An 11,157-nucleotide genomic window follows, 5' to 3' on the forward strand; every position below is an offset into this window, starting at 1 on the left:
ATTAGAGGCTCATTCTCTATAGCCAGATAGTAGAGATTTGGATCTACGTTACTCTTGACAAATCCCATTTTCTTCAAGTAGCCATCGATTCACCCATACCATGCTCTAGGTGTTTGTTTTAGCTCATACAAGGCTTTCTTCAATCTACATACATGAGACTTCTTCTCATGTGTCTCAAAGCCCTTTGGTTGTTCAATGTATACCTCTTCTTCTATCACACCATTCAGAAATGTTGTTTTGACATCCATTTGATTGGTCTCCCACCCCATCTGCGCTGCAAGAGATATCACGGTTCTAATAGATGTATACCTAGCTACCAGGGTGAAGGTCTCTTCGTGGTCAATTCCTTCCTTTTGAGCATACCCCTTAGCCACAACCCTAGCTTTGTATTTCTCAACACTCTTGTTTGCAGCGTATTTAATCTTGTAGATCCATCTCGAAGCTACCACTGATCTGTCTTAAGGCCTTGGCACTACCTCCCAAACATCATTCACCATTATGGAGTTGTACTCCTCTACCATCGCATCCTGCCAGACCTAATGTTGAGCTACTTCCTGAAAACTCGCTGGCTCCCCATTTTGAGCTACTAATGCCTAATATCTATCTAGTTGTTTTCGCTCCCTCTTATTGTTCCTTGGCGCATTGATGAAGTCCTCTACATCTCGTAGAATTTGATGAAGTTCCCTTCTCGTTCTTCCTCTACTATCAGGTGCTTCTGTTAGCTCCTCCTCATCCTGTGATTCTTCCCAACTCGAGGAAGAATTATTTTCTTCCGTTGGTTGAAGAGGTTTGACCAACGGTTTCTCTTTTGACTGCTTCTTGGAAGGCATTTCTTGATATTTTCTAAAAGCCCTATCTTCCATGAAGTTCACATGTCATTGAACTACTACCTTCCTGCTCCCTGGAAGATAGATTCTATATGCCTTAGCGTTCTCTCTATATCCCACTAGATATCCTTGCTCTGCATTTTGATCCAGCTTCTTCCTCTTTTCCTTGGGTACGCGGCAATATGCTAAGCTCCCAAATATCCTGAAATGACTGGCTTCAGGTGTATTCCTTGTGAAGACTTTCTCTGGAGTAATCTTGCCTAATGCCCGACGAGGAGTTCCATTTTGAACATAGACTATTGTGTTGCATGCTTCTGCCCATAGGAATTTTGGCATATCCTGATCATACATCATGGCCCTAGCTGCTTCTATAATAGTCCCGTTCTTTCTTTCTGCTACTCCATTCTGCTCTAGATTGTAAGGAGATGTCCACTCTCTTCTGATGCCCTCCTTAGCACAAAAAACAGTGAAGTCTTTATCGACATACTCTCCACCATTATCTGAGCACAAAACTTTTATTTTCTTCCTAGTCAGATTCTCCACCAGAGCCTTGAACTCTATGAATCGACAGAAAACCTCGTCTTTGGTTTTCAGAGAATAAATCCAAGTTTTCCTTGAGTGGTCATCAATGAAGGTAAGGAAGTACTCGGCACCACTTAGAGCTTTAGTGGACATGGGTCCGTAGATATCTGAGTGTATCAATCCTAGTACACTCTTGGCCCTGTTTTTACTTCTAGGAATTGCTGCTTTGGCATAATTTTTTAGAGCACATTCTCTACATACATCATCTCATTCCATACTACCATCCAGAACTCTTGTTACAGTGCTCCTGAGAATTCTCAGAGCCCCATGGTGAAAATGTTCCATTCTGTTAGATGATCCAAAAATAAAATATTATCATAGGTTATAAAGTTGGAATAAAATAATTATTAATTTAAGATATTAAATTAATAATTATTATTCTAGAATATTTAATTATTTAATAGAGATTTAGAATTAGTATATTGTTGTAACAAGATATGACTCTCCAAATGTGTTGTATCTTAGGCTCTATTTTAGGAGATTTGTTAGCTAGTTGTTTTGAATAGCATTTATTGTAAATGGACACTTGTTATTTAATAAGTGATCCATAATTAGAGGTAGTTAGGGCATTGAGCTTATAAATAGCTCATTGAAAAAGTGTTTGGTTGTTCGGGTGTAAACTCTTGCAAAATCAAATATGTAATTTTTTTTTCTGATTAATAAAATTACGTGTCTGAGGACACTTATGCCATTATTGTGGTATCAGAGCTCCAGTAATGTTGTAGTGGATGTGAAGAGGAGATTCCAGCTGTACAAGTTTTTGGAAAACTCCATTAAACTGATCAGCAAATGATTGGTATGCAAATTTTCTTTTTCTTATTCAAAAGAAAAGAATTTAATCTATTTTATTGATTTTAGTTTTTTAAATCTGAAAATCAATTGTTGTATTATTATCAAAAATTGTTGTTCCTTTATTTTCTATTATTATGCAAAATTCTTAGAGTCAATAATTTCTTTCAACCGATTAAGCTCTTCTAGAGCAATATCCCAATTTTGCATCAGAATCTCTGCTGTTAGCTTATCCCACAAGGCACTCAAACTCCTTTCACTGTTTGCACAAAAGTGTGATATTGGTATAAAAAGTCTGTTGCCCCTGAGTAGTTTCCGCATTTAAACTGAAACTTAGCATATTGGTATAGCACATCTATCTGGTTAGGTCCAATCTGATACTGATCACTCAACATCTGGAAATTATATTGCTTATCAGAATGAAGCTCCTGAACAAGTGACAGATTATGTAGAAAACTAATCATTGGTGTAGAGATTTCTTCCAATGACTTTACTCTTGCAACTACTTCAAGGCAACTGTCTGTCATTTCTTGTGGAACGTCTTTGGTGTAGTAAAGGCTCTTGTGGATGTCCATGGCGTAGTCGACCATATTGGTCTTGCTGATAAGGTCGATCCTCGAATTGAGAATTTGTTCATTTGGATAGAGTTGTTTCTCCTGCAGAAACTCCAGAAGAGGAAAAACTAAATGCTGGTCCAGATGGGGAGCAATTTTCGATGTTAGAACGTTCTCCACCATTGCTGCAGTTGCTTCCTGACACAAGGGTTTCATATGATTTCGAATTTAGACAGCAAAGAGCAACTTGAGATCTTCAAGGCCAGTCTCCTCATTCTTCAGTTGCTCAGCAAGCAAGTGATTCGATAACTTCTGCTAAAAAAAAAAAACAGGTCCACCTGTGTTGGAGTGGTGGCTTGCATGTGGTACAACAAATCAATGCCTTCCTTTCTGAATTGATTCTGCATTTGGACCGTATTTTGCAAATTGCACAACAATATCCCTTCCATCAACGTTTCCCCATCAAGCCTGTCGATCGCCTTCTCTGCTTCGTCAATGTATTTGTAGCGGACAAAAGAAAATTCTCTAGAATGACCAGTCCTCCTATCATCTACAGTTGTAAGAAAAGTGATGTTCATAACCAGCAAAGAATAACTATCTTTGATGTCTGGAGGACCCGATCTACTGAAATGAGACATATTCTCAGGATTTTATAGAAACAGGAATGAAGGGTTTGAGGTCTTAAACCCTCTCCTAACTCACTGCCAGAAAATACGAAAACAAAAAGGCTTTTGGGCTTATCAACTTCATGAGGTTTTTCTGCACACAACAGTTGTTGTCAATAGCTGAACAACTCGGAATTTTGTAACTTGGAGTAATAAGGAGATACTATATTTGGTAATTTTTCATTTTTTATTTTGGAGAGATCTGGTGAGTTTTAGAATTTTGGGAATTTATTTTTTTTTGGAGTAAAAAGGTCATTTGTAAATTTTTTGGAGTAATAAGAAGATTTTATTTGTAATTTTTTATTGGAGGGATAAGTGTGACGTTGTAACTCAAAGTATTTTTACTTTGAGGGGGGATAACTTTTTTTCTACCAAGTTTTGCAAGAGCATCGTTGTAAAAGTCAAATTTTTAAAGTTACCTTGTAAATATTTGAGAAATTGACTAGAGCCAAGTGCAAAGCTCAGTGATTTTTCTCCTATTTGAACGACTATATGAGGGTCAAGGCCAAGCCCCAATAGATCTTTTTTTTTGTGTAGTGTGTTGCATGTTGTGTTTCCAATCTTGACATTTATTTTTTTTTGATTCTTGGTGCGAAGCTTTAACACTACAATGTCAAAGTTGATTAATTTGTTTTCTGATTCTGACAAACTTAAAGGTACAAAATTCTATAAAACATGGCAATGCCTCATCGAAAGCACTCTCATTTATAATGAATTGTGGCATGAAATATGTGATGGTGATATTAATCCAAATAAACCCACAGATGTAGTTGCACTAGCAAAATGGGAAGTTAAGAATGCTAAAGCATTAGCTCTCATTGAATCTTTTGTCAATGATGAAATGTATGTCCATATAGAAAATGCTATAGATGCATGGTCTGCTTTGAGAAATTTTAAAGACCTCTTTGATACTCAGCCTGAATCAAAGAAAGTTGATCTACAATTAAAATTGTTGCAACAAAAATTGACTGAAGGAGGTGATGTTCTTGAATATATCTCAAGACTTGAGAATATTAGGCAAGAAATCATTAATGTTGGTTTTCCAGCAATAGATGATAGTTTTATGGTCACAATTTTAATTACTAGACTTCCTTCTTCCTACACACATTTTTTGGAGTCTCTACAATTAATTGGAAAGTTAGAGAAACTAAACTTTGATGAGCTCTACGAAATGTTGACCCAACATGATAAAACTTTTGGGAAGAAGAAGAAAGTTGGTGAAGATGTCTTTTTCACAAAGGCCAGCACTAGTAAATCATCCACTAAGAGTTCTCAAAGCAAAGGTAGAGGGACTTTCAATCAGAATCAAGCAGCACATAATGTACAAAGTCGATGTTGAAGCCAAAGCAGAGGAAAAAACTTTAATAGAGGCAACAGTTCAGGCAAGAGTAATTTTCAAGGTAGAGGAAACAATCAAGGAAGAGGCTATTTTCAAGGACAAGGAAATAATAATCAAGGTAGAGGACAACCTAAAAATAGAATTCAAAGCAGAGGCAGAGGACAATCTTCAGGAAGAGGAAGAGACTTAAGTCAAATTGTGTGGCGAAGATGTAACAAAGTTGGCCATTATGCTGAAGATTGTCCAACTTCTCTTAATAAAATTCCCAATTTTCATCAGCACTCAGCTCAATTTGCAAATGATCAAGATGATGATAACTTAGAATATGTTTTTACTTCCTCGCCGGCATTACAACTTTCATCCCGTCTTAGAAGTGACTATGAACATGCGTGGATCTTGGATTCAGGGGTAACTCAGCACATGACTTTTCGACGTGATTTTTTTTGGAATTTTCAAGATTGCCAACTTAATTCCATTTTTCTTGGATATGATACAAAACATACTCCTTATGGAAAAGGAGAAGTTAAAGTTTTTCTCCTTGGCATTGGAGAAAAAATGATTTCAAATGTATGGTATGTACCAACCTTTAAGAAAAATTTGTTGTCTTTAGTCACGATTCGACAAGTAGGACATCAGGTAATTATGGAAGATGGCTTAGTTAAGATTAATTCAGTCAAACAGAGCTTGAAAACTATAATGACAGGTTATGAAGATGGAAAACTGTTACGGATGAAAGGGACAATTATTCTAATGCATTCTGATTTTGCGGGTGTAGTGACTACAGGTATTTCACCTATAAGACTATGGCACGTAAGATATGGACATTTAAATTTTGAGAGTCTTTCTCAATTGCATAAACAAAGGATGCTTAAGGGACTGCCAACTTTAAAAAATGAAAATGCAAAATTTGAAGCTTGCATTTATGGCAATCAAAGCTGAGAAAGTTTTCCAACAAGTTCATGGCGTGCGAACAGGTGGCTACAACTAGTTCACAGTGATGTTTCTGGACCACTACAAACTTCATTTGGTGGTTGCAAATATTTCTTACTATTCATTGACGATTTCAGTAGAATGACTTGGGTCTACTTCTTGAAGAACAAGTCAGAAGCATTTGAGAAGTTTAAAATTTTTCGCCAACTTGTTGAAAATGAAGTCAAAGAAAAGATAGGTACTCTCAGGACCGATAATGGGGGAGAATTCACTTCAAATGAATTCAAAACTTATTGTAGTGAAAATGGCATAAGACGACATCTTACAAATGTTTACACTCCACAACAAAATGGAGTAGTCGAAAGAATGAATCGCACCTTGTTAGGAATGGCGAGATCCATGTTAACTTTCAAGAGGTTAAGTCCAACATATTGGGCAGAAGCAATACATACAACTGTCTACTTAAGAAACAGATCTCCAACTGCTTCTTTAGACGGAATCACACCTTATGAAGCTTGTTTTGGTTTCAAACCTCGAGTTAAACATCTTCGAGTTTTTGGATCAATATGTTATGCCTTAGTTCCGAAAGAAAAATGAAATAAGCTTGACTCAAGAAGTTTGAAATGCACAATGATTGGCTATTCTAATGAGAAGAAAGGGTATCGTCTTTTGACCAATGGAAAATTTATTGTGAGCATGGATGTCATTTTTTATGAAATAGAGAGTAAGAGTGCAGAATAAATCGAAAGACTTCTTCAAAAGTTAGAAACTAAAGGGAGTCGAAGAAAAGGAAATACACAAAGTCAACCAAATTCACCAAATTGGTATGAACTTGATTTTCCTTCATCTGAAGATGATTCATCAGGTCCATCTACTTCAATAACACCATATGGATCTTCTAGCAGTTCATCCGCATCTCCAAGTAGCAGCAGTTCTTCTGACAGTGATTCTCCACCTCCAGAACGAACATCAGTTTCTATTAATCCTCTTTACAATGATGGAGACTTTTTAGAATCTCAAACAACTGAGCATCAACTACCAAAATGGGCAGTTCAACTTTTGAAAGATGTAAACCCTAATGAGAAGAATAAAACAGGCACCAGAAGGTCACATAGAAGTGAAGGAAAATTTTCCTTGATAACCAATGATTTTACTGAACCTTCCACATACAAAGAAGCAATAAAACATAAAGAATGGCAATAGGCTATGGTTGAAGAATATCAAGCAGTAATTGATAACAACACTTGGAAACTTGTTGATTGTTCACAAAACGTTAAACCCATAGGATGAAAATGGGTTTAAAGAATTAAGTATAATCAAAAGGGAGAACTTGAAAAGTATAAAGCATGACTTGTCGCAAAATGTTTTGCGCAACAGGAAGGCATTGATTATGAGGAAACTTTTGCTCCTACAGAAGCTAAATGGAACACCATCCGATTAACACTTGCATTGGCCGCTCAGAAAGGATGGAAAGTTCATCAAATGGATGTGAAAAGTGTTTTTCTCAACGGGGATTTATAGGAAGAAGTGTATATGACACAACCACCAGGTTTTGAAATGGAAGGGCAAGAACATAAATTCTACAAATTGATCAAGGCTTTATATGGATTAAAACAAGCTCCCCGAGCTTGGTATGCAAAGATGGATGAATACCTTAAGAAACTTGGTTTTCAACGAAGTGAATCTGATGATACTTTGTATGTGCGACAACAGGGAAAATATCTGGTAATTCTTGTTATGTATGTAGATGATTTGATCATTATTGGCAACCATGATGATCATATTGCACAGGTGAAAAATGAGTTACATGCAGGTTTGAAGATGACAGATTTGGTATTACTTCACTACTATTTTGGAGTTGAAGTCTTCCAACGTCCACATCATATTTTCATTTCTCAGAGTAAGTATGCAGCAGAGGTTCTTCAACGATTTGGCATGCAGTGTTGCAAGCCCATTCTTACCCCCATGGAGAAAAACTTGAAACTTTCAAAATTTGAAGGGGGGAAAGGTGGACAGTACTACTTATAGACAGTTGATTGGCAGCTTGATTTATTTGACAAATACTCACCCTGATCTATCTTATGCAGTCAGTATTCTTTCACGTTTTATGCAGGAACCATGAGACAACCACTGGAATGCAACCAAAAGAGTTCTTCGATATATCCAAGGAACAAAAGATTTTGGTCTTCTTTACACAAAGACTAAAAACTTTGTACTTGGTGGATATTCAGATGCCGACTTTGCTAGAAGTATTGATGATTGAGCATCAACATCAGGTTATTTAATGAACTTGGGGTCAACATCATATCTTGGAGTTATAAGAAACAAGCTACAGTGGCCACTTCTTCAGCAGAAGTAGAGTACATTTTAGCATGGGAAGCAACATGTGAAATTGTTTGGTTGTGCAGAATTTTGTAGGACTTGGGCATTTCTCAAGCAGAAGCCAGATCAATATTCATTGACAGCTAGTCAGCCATCAAACTTGCCAAGAACCCAGTTTTTCATTCAAAGACAAGGCATGTGGACACCAAGTATCATCATATCAGATCTCTCATTGCCAAAGATGTCCTCAAGCCAGTTTATTGTCCTTCCGAAGATCAGATCTCCGACATTTTCACGAAACCGCTTGGCAGAATAAAATTTACTAAGTTCAGGGATGAACTTGGTATCTGTTGTAATGTATCTTTGGATCATCGGGGGGAATGTTAGATGATCCAAAAATAAAATATTATCATAGGTTATAAAGTTGGAATAAAAAAAATATTAAATTAAGATATTAAATTAATAATTATTATTCTAGAATATTTAATTATTTAATGGAGACATTTAGAATTAGTATATTGTTGTAACAAGATATGACTCTCCAACTGTGTCGTATCTTAGGCTCTATTTTAGGAGATTTGTTAGTTAGTTGTTTTGAATAGCATTTATTGTAAATGGACACTTTATTTAATAAGTGATCCATAATTAGAGGTAGTTAGGACATTGAGCTTATAAATAGCTCATTGCAAGAGTGTTTGGTTGTTCGTGTGTAAACTCTTGAAAAATCAAATATGTAATTATTTTTTCTAATTAATAAAATTACGTGTTTGAGGACACTTCTACCATTACATTCTTCTATGCCATAGTTTGTGCAAATCCTTGTCTCCATGACTACCTATTAGTGCCATTGGTGATTCTAGTTGTAATATGTACAACCTGTTACTTTTGATCCTGAACTGCACTTTCTTTTTCCAACGTGGGTGTTTGACATATACTTTTGCCTTGATGAAGAAAACGTCATAGCCTTTTCCTTGAAGTTGTGACATGGAAAGTAAGTTCATCCCCAATCCTGTTACATGCATCACATTGGTAGCACAAAATCGTCTCTCGTTTCTGTTTGAAAAACTATGGTACTCCTCCCTACTGGAGTTCATTTTGCCTTGTTCCCCATGGTGATATGAGAGTTCATCTTCTCCTCCTGATAATCTGAGAAACATTCTCGGATTCCCGTCATATGCCAAGAGGTCCCACTTTCTATATACCATACCTCTGATGATGCATAACTAGTCACACATGTCACATCTTCTTCTAGCCTGGAAGCCAACATAGAGAAATCGAAATCACTTTCTCTTGTGCAATTTTCTGACAATATGTGTGATTCTCCTGACGTAGATGCCTCTGCACCATGGTCTCAACGCATAATTGATTTTCCCTTCCTGTCTTTGATTACTTCCTCTGATACCATGTAAAAATTCTATTACTGCAACAACTGATTTATTTTACCTACTTATTTCCCAATAAGTTATTTATGAAAATCCTTCAGTAAACACTAAAATAAATTATGCACAAGAATCAACACACCGACACAAATATTTTGGACAGTAAGTGCCCAGAAAAACCCAATGTGGGAAAACCGGTGCAGCAAGGGAGGATTTTATTATTCAGCGATTCTTCAGTACAACTGGGTGCCAAACTGGCTTACCCAACAGAGAGAAAATTCTTCAGCACTTCTCCCAGTCTCAGCATCAGCCTGATTGACCTTTGCGTAGCTCCCAGACCCTATGCGTCAACCCCTGCCTCTTTGCGTCATCACTGGGCCTCTCTACATCACCAACGCAGGCCCTCCAGTGACTGTGCAATCTGCGTCTGCCTCTCCAACCTCTACGTTGTTCCCCTGGTGCTTATCCCGACTCTCTGTTCTGTATTTGCTGCCTCATGCTACTCTCCAGACCACTAGTTCAAATTTCTCAGCTAACCCCGCTCTAGAAATCGAAGTGACTGGTCTCCCTTAGTATATTTTCCAACTGACCCTCAAGCCTCTTCTTATACTTTTCCTGTTGGTCCTTCAACGAACAAGATTAAATCTCTAATCAACGGCTATGATTAGATTTGGCTTGATCCATGACTTTTGGAACCTTCTAACCCAGTTTTATATTAATACCCATTAATATTTTATTTTTCCTAAGTTTAGACTTAGGAACTCCATTAAAAATATTAATTATTTTAATATCTCCTAAACTGGTTAGAATCTAGCCAAACCATTTCTCTGTCTTGGAGATCTCATGTGCTTTAGCTTCTCCACCAATTTTCATGGCTAGAGCACATCTGATGCTACCCCAAATCAACATCTGCTAGAAAAGAATGAAGATACGTAGAAGGGGAATTGTCTCCTTAGAGAACTTTCCACTAGAAAGTTCAAATTTCTCACTCGCTGAGCAGTGCTAAGCAGTGACTAGAGGAGTCAGTTTGATAGTTGGGTGAGATGGCATCGCATGGGCTCAGAGTTCAGGACAGGTTGGACGAAGCTTCCAACTATGTTGTTCTAGAGGAATATGATCTCGAGGCTTAAGTCAAAAGTGTTGTACCTGTTCTTGTTAAGAACGATCAAAAGAAGAAGTACAAGTCCGAGCAAGTTAAGGTAAAGAGGCTCATTCTCAGTGGAGTTTGAGATCATGTGGTCTCACACTTGCAGGGAAAGGATACAGCGTGAGAGATGTGGGAAGCCTTGTCTTCTTTGTATGAAGGCTCTTCCAAACAACGAAAGATGTATTTGGAGAAGAAGTTGCAGCGGACTGCGATGCAGAGAGGAGAAGGGGTGAACCATTATCTTCAGCGTCTTCAAAACACTAGAGACCCGCTTGCTGTAGTGGGGTCCACTCCTCAGCCAACTGTGATGGTGAGGATAGCGCTGAATGGAGTCTCGAATGAATGACAAGTTTTCATCCAAAGCATATTGGGCAGAGAAAAACTACCTTCATGGGAGGAGATGTGGTGGCTCTTCCACAGTGGGAGTTAAGGAGGGACCTAGTGAAGGTCAACCTCAGTGGCAGCAGTAAGAGTGGCTCAAAGACAAAGGAGGAGGAGGAGAACGCAGTGCTAGCATCGAAGGGACAATAGAAGCCAAAGTGAAAGGACATTTCGAAGTTGAAATGTTTCAGTTGTGGTGAGTTGGGCCACTATGCATCCCAATCTCCTTTGAAGAAAAAGGA

At 37.6% G+C, this 11,157-nt stretch overlaps 1 pseudogene; it reads right to left on the bottom strand.

The window, feature by feature from the left end:
• Nucleotides 1–2,443: 2,443 nt before the first annotated feature.
• Nucleotides 2,444–2,935, bottom strand: LOC149204993 (eukaryotic translation initiation factor 3 subunit E pseudogene; annotated as a pseudogene).
• Nucleotides 2,936–11,157: the final 8,222 nt, after the last annotated feature.

The sequence above is a fragment of the Pinus tabuliformis genome, chromosome 1_2, assembly GCF_031772625.1.
Source record: "Pinus tabuliformis cultivar Carrire ecotype Pingquan chromosome 1_2, CPIR1, whole genome shotgun sequence".
Taxonomy (NCBI): Eukaryota; Viridiplantae; Streptophyta; class Pinopsida; order Pinales; family Pinaceae; genus Pinus; species Pinus tabuliformis.